This window comes from Saccopteryx leptura, chromosome 3 (assembly GCF_036850995.1).
Source record: "Saccopteryx leptura isolate mSacLep1 chromosome 3, mSacLep1_pri_phased_curated, whole genome shotgun sequence".
NCBI classification, from domain to species: domain Eukaryota; kingdom Metazoa; phylum Chordata; class Mammalia; order Chiroptera; family Emballonuridae; genus Saccopteryx; species Saccopteryx leptura.
This window is the reverse complement of record NC_089505.1, coordinates 320,428,013-320,434,112: the sequence shown is the minus strand read 5'-3', so window position 1 is coordinate 320,434,112 and position 6,100 is coordinate 320,428,013. Positions and strand designations below refer to the sequence as shown.

Here is a 6,100-nt window from a genome sequence, read left to right as displayed (position 1 = left end):
CAACTTTATTCTTTTGCACACAGACGTCCAGTTTTCCTGACAACATCTATTGAAGAGAATATTCTTTCCCCATTGAATTGTCTTGCCATCTTTGTCAAAAATTAACTGACCATAAAAACCAAGATTTATTTCTGTACTCTGAATTCTATTGTGACATGTCTAATTTTATGCTAATACCATACAGTCTTGATAACTAGTTTTATAGTATGATTTAAAAGTAAGAAATTCCAACTTTATTTTTTTTCAGGATTGTTTCAGCTCTTTTGAGTTTCTTAATTTCCATGTGAATTAAAAAATTGACTTGTGCTTGACCAGATCGTGGTGGCGTAGTGGAAAGTGTCGAACTGGAATGCAGAAGACTCAGATTCAAAACCCTGAGGTCACTGGCTCGAATTTGGGCTCATCTGACTTGAGTGTGGGCTCACCAGCTTGAGTGTGGGGTTGCTGGCTTGAGCATGGGATCATAGACATGACCCTGTGGTGGCTGGCTTGAGCCCAAAGATTGTTGGCTTGAAGCCCAGGGTCACTGGCTTGAGCCTAAGGTTCACTGCTTGAGCAAGGGTCACGAGCTCTGTCTGCTGTAGCCCCCTGGTCAAGGCACATATGAGAAAGCAATCAATGAACAACTAAGGTGCTACAACAAGGAGTTGATGCTTCTCATCTCTCTCTTTTCCTGTCTGTCTATCCCTACCTGTCCCTCTCTCTGTCTCTGTCACACACATATACAAGAAATTGGCTTATCAATTTCTGCAAAAAAAAAAACCCTTGGATTTTGATAACAATTATATTAAATTTGTAGCTCAGTTTGGAAAATATTTTCATCTTAGCAATATTAAGTCTTCTAATCCATGAACAAGGGAAATTTCTTATTTAGATCTTCTTCAACTTCTTTGTAATGATATTTTCTACAGGTTTTGCACTTTTTGAAAATATTCCTATCTTACTGTTTCTAATGCCATTGTAAATTATTTTCTTAATGTCATTTTGAATTGTTTATTGGTATTGTATGGAAATACACTTGATCTTTGTATATTAGTATTGCAAACAATGAATTTATTAGCTCTGATTTTTTTGTTGTTGATGATTTTTTGGGGTTTTCTACATACAGGATCATGTCATTTATGAATGGTTTGCCTTCTCTTTACAATCTGGATGCTATTTATTTATTTTTCTTGTCTAATTGTCCTTGCTATAACTTCTTGTACAATGTTGAAGAGCAGTGGTGAACTCAGTCATCCTCGTTCCTGATCTTAAGAGTAAAACCTTTAGTCTTTCACCATTGAGAATGATGTTAGATGTGGGTTTTTTCATAGATGCCTTTTATCACTTTGAGAAATTCCTTCTATTTGTATTTTGTTGAGGATTTCTATTATGAATGGGTGTTGAATTTTGTCAAATGCCTTTTCTTTGCCTTTGAGATGATCATGTGGTTTTTACTTTTTATTCTAATTGATATATTACATTGATTGATTTTCAGTAACATTAAACCAAACCAGCATATTTGGGGTAAATCCCACTATATTTCTTTTTATACATTGTTAGATTTAGTCTGTTAATATACTGTTGATAATTTTTGCATGGACAATTATAAATATGTTTGCTTGAGGTTTTCTTGTGGTGTCTTTAAAATTTTTTTCCCATTGATTTGAGAGAGAGAGGAGGGAGAGAGGGGAAGGCTAAAAAGAGGGAGAGAAGCATGAGTTTGTTGCTCTACCTAGTTGCTCCACTTAGTTTTGCAATTATTCATTGCTTCTCATATGTTCCCCTGACTGGGAAATTGAACCAGGGACCTTGGCACATGAGATGACAACCTACCCATTGAACCTCCCAGCCAGGGCCACTTGTGATGCCCTGATTTGGTTTGTATCAGTGTATTACTGGACAAATAGAATGATTTGAAAGTGCTCCCTTTTTGTGTATGTTTTTTTTTTTTTTTTTTGTATTTTTCTGAAACTGGAAACGGGGAGAGACAGTCAGACAGACTCCCGCATGCGCCCGACCGGGATCCACCAGGCACGCCCACCAGGGGCGACGCTCTGCCCACCAGGGGGCGATGCTCTGCCCCTCCGGGTCATCACTCTGCCGCGACCAGAGCCACTCTAGCGCCTGGGGCAGAGGCCAAGGAGCCATCCCCAGCGCCCGGGCCATCTTTGCTCCAATGGAGCCTTGGCTGCGGGAGGGGAAGAGAGAGACAGAGAGGAAGGGGGGGGGGGTGGAGAAGCAAATGGGCGCTTCTCCTGTGTGCCCTGGCTGGGAATCGAACCCGGGTCCCCTGCACGCCAGGCCGACACTCTACCGCTGAGCCAACCGGCCAGGGCTTGTGTATGTTTTTTTGATGAGTTTGTGAAGAATTGATGTTCTTTAAATGCTTGGTGGAATTCACCAATGAAGTCATCTGATCCTGGGCTTGCTTTTTTTTTTTTTTGGTGGGAAGTTTTTTGATTATTAATTCAATTTGTTTTCTGGTTAGACATCTTTTCTTCTTGAATCAATTTTGGTAGTTTGCATATTTCTAGCAGTTTATCAATTTGTTCTAGGTTATCTAATTTGTTAGCATGTAATTGTTCACAGTGTTGTCTTATAATTCTTTTTATTTCTGTTAGGTTGATACTACTTATTCGTTCCTGATTTAATAATTTTCTCTGCATGTGCAAAAGTTACCTTTTCAGTTATTTTAAGAATATTTTATAATCAAGACATTTTTCAGTGAATACATTTATAATAAAATGAGAATAGTAGACATACTACATGTAATGCTATAAATTGCATCCAGTTTGTTAGTGTAAGGATTCTATACTTCTTATATATTGATACTTTTTACAAGTCTTAATTTTTTTTCTTAAGAATGCCTTCTCTCTCTCTCTCTCTTTTTTTTTTACATGTAGGCAGCCGAAGGAAGGAAAAGGAAGTGATCTTCTCCTTTGAAAACCTGAGGCACGCCAGACTTTCTTCCAAGTTGCTACTTTCCTGAAGACGGCACTGTGAGGCCCCTTGGAGAGGGAATCACCTTGGTTAAGAATGCCTCCTCAAATCAACCAGAGATTTATTTATACTCCTTTCTTTTTTCTGCCTCCAATATATGTCAACATAAACTCATCACTCAAAGATGATTTTATAACACAAGACCACAGGTGTCAGAGGCCAAAGATATATAATGTAGCAGTTATTATAGTCTATTGTTTATCTTAAACATGAGGAATGACTGGTCCAGGGAAGTTCTTAGGGAGGTGGGTCTCTTTTAACTGCTTCTCTGGTGTATAAGTAGGGATAACTCCACAGGTAGGAGCTGCCTTGAAAGTGAATCAGGATGATCTTTCCTCTTCTGTGGCAAAGAAGTTGCTGAAGGAAGAGGTAGGAATTTGTTCTTCTTAGAACAAGGAATCATGGAATACAAGAATCGGGCCTTAGCTTAACCCAGCCCAGCCCAGCAGGCTGTCACGCAGAGATGATGTTAATGAGCCCATTTTCTCTCTGGAGTTACAATGACTAGAACAAAACTAACTTTCTGGTACAAGAGAGTGAGTCATTCTAATGTACACTCATTGTTTCTCATTTGTTGAGTGTCATTTGTAGCATCTCAGCAATTTCATTGCATTAACTGGAGTATGAAAAGGAAGAACTCCAGAGAAAGGGTTAGGTGTTGCTGGATATTGTTTGAAGTTGTAGAAGCTACCATTAAAACCATCTTACTTCCATTCTTGTCTCTGATGTCACAACTTTGCAGTGGTTTCAAAGTCTGGGTATGTGTCCAGTATCCTATGTGTGAGTTGATTGCCTGGGGCGTGTCACCATACATTGAGCATTTTTAAGCAAGGCCTTGGTTTCACTCTGTGTTTCTTGTAGCCCTTGACCCAGTCTTGCTCAGGTAATTTCTCACATATGCAGTTGAATGAGCCATCCATGCCATTTTCCTCATTTAACTAGTATTCTTTTGGGTACCTGAATGCAGTAGCTATTGAAAGTGAAATGTTGGTTTTCCACTTTAACAAAATAGACTGAGGGACCTACAGAAGTAACGAGCAATGACTTCTTAGATTATTTTCAATTCTTAAGGGTTTCAAATGATTCTCCTTTCTTCAAGTAAAGTGTAATATACAATACTAGAAAGCCCAGCGGTCATACGAAATGACCGCTGTTCTAGATATTATAAATTGCAATTAAAATGATTTGTGCAAAGGTGTCTGCTAATTCAAACTGAATTACCCAGGGCAGGCGGCGAGGACGCCCCTTTGCTTAGTGCCCCACGGGGTTTCCCCCTTCTACTTGCTTAATTGCTTAAAGTAGAGTGCAATGAAGGAAACCACTGGCGGTACATTTCTTAAGAGCCACCTCTAGCTCAATAAATAAAGGTGATTTAAATAATAAAATGTTAATTCACATGTCAAAGATCTCTTTGTACACAACATTTCTTGTGTAGATCTTTCCATCATTTTTAAGCTCGCCTTGCAGAGGACCATCAGTTATTTTTAATTTTACGTCCGTCAGAAGGATGCAAAGTTCCAGTTTGATGGTAAACTTCACCATGAAGTCGAAAGCAATAAAGTCCTGGTCCAGGCAAGTCAATTGGTTTGTTTCCCATGGACGCAAAAGCAAACGAACTATTAATGGATCGAATGCTATCCATGTACTGTTTGCTATTTGGATGCTGATTAGTCAATAATTTATTCAAGAGTGGTGGATAATTCTCAATTAGTGGAACTACAATGTTTCCGTACTTGCAACATTGAGAAAATCCTTTCTTGCCACCGTCACATCGATTAGTTTCTAACTTGAAGTTTAAGGACTGACAGTGTTCACATTTAATATTCATGTCACCAGAGGAATGCTCCAAAATTAAAGTTTCTCCGTTTGAAACTGTTTTAATCCTTTTTGCGTTTCGGTCAGCATTACTCTGTCGTTTTTTTTGCATTTCTCTCCTGCCTTTGTTCAAGGGACTCATTTTGTCGAGACAGGCTTTTTTGTCTTGCATCTGAGGCAAGCCTTGTTTCTCTATGCTCATCAGTCTCATTTTGCTGAGAAAGACGCATTTGCTCTGCGACTGAAGCAAGCCTTGTCTTTCTCTGCTCAGTGGTTTCTTTTTGTCGAGAAAGCCGTTTTTGTGCAGCTTTAGCTCCTTTTCTCTCCTCTTCAGTGCTGTATTTTCTAGGAGGCATTCTTAAAAGAAATTATGTTAAGATGTAGTTTTTATGTAAAACAGATGATTGCCAATGCAAACAATGTTCACCTTCCCCCTGACCCGCTCAATTTGCGGTCAGCCGTGGCAACTTCACCCCATTGGCTAGTACAGTTACGCAAGCAACCAATAAGCTATCGGCGACAAACAGACACTTAAGCCACATATAATAAAGAAAGCTGCATATAATAAAGATACTGCTTGCATAGTGCAGTACCACGCCTGGAACGCTAAAAGGAGCTATCTAAAATTAGGCGAGACTGCCACCTAGTGACCAAATGTGAACATTTCTCAGTGAATTTCTAGGTTTGATCTTGGTCCGACTTGATTAGGGTTATTCAGTATTCATGATTTATATATTCAACAAACATGAAGTGCTTATACACTAGACATAATAGTGGGCAGTGCAGATACTAAAATCAGAAATTCAGTTTTGTCCTACAGGAACCACCCCCCCTCCCCCACAGTAGACGGGAACAGATAACTAAATAAAGGAATAATTTTTCTAGTGGTAAATGCTATATGTAATCAACTCCCAACACTCTGGTTCATCTTTTATTTTAAAAGGATTAGAACTAGAGTTGGGCAAGGCAAACCCACGGTTATAGTTGGTGACAGAAGAATAAGAAGAAGGAGGAGGAAGAGGAAGGGAGGTGAGAGCAGTAAAAGAAGAAAGAAGGAAGAAGGAAGAAGGAAGAGGAGAAGAAAAAAGCAAACCAAATCCAAAGTAGCAACAATATAAAGTTTAAATTTTAGCTTTACCAAGTTTTCTAAACTTACTTTTATAGTATCTCTATGCATTTTTAAGGAAAAAGAATATATACACACACTTTTTGAGATTATGTATTATATATACCTATTTGAAAGTCAGTTGCAGGCTATTTAAGAAAGAGAAGCCCCAGGAGGCATACACTTACAAGCTAGTGT

At 38.8% G+C, this 6,100-nt stretch overlaps 1 non-coding gene across 1 annotated transcript; it reads right to left on the bottom strand.

The window, feature by feature from the left end:
• Positions 1–2,877: 2,877 nt before the first annotated feature.
• LOC136401531 (small nucleolar RNA SNORA67) lies at positions 2,878–3,014 on the bottom strand. The gene has a single exon (XR_010750562.1). It is a non-coding gene; the product is annotated as a small nucleolar RNA SNORA67 (small nucleolar RNA).
• Positions 3,015–6,100: the final 3,086 nt, after the last annotated feature.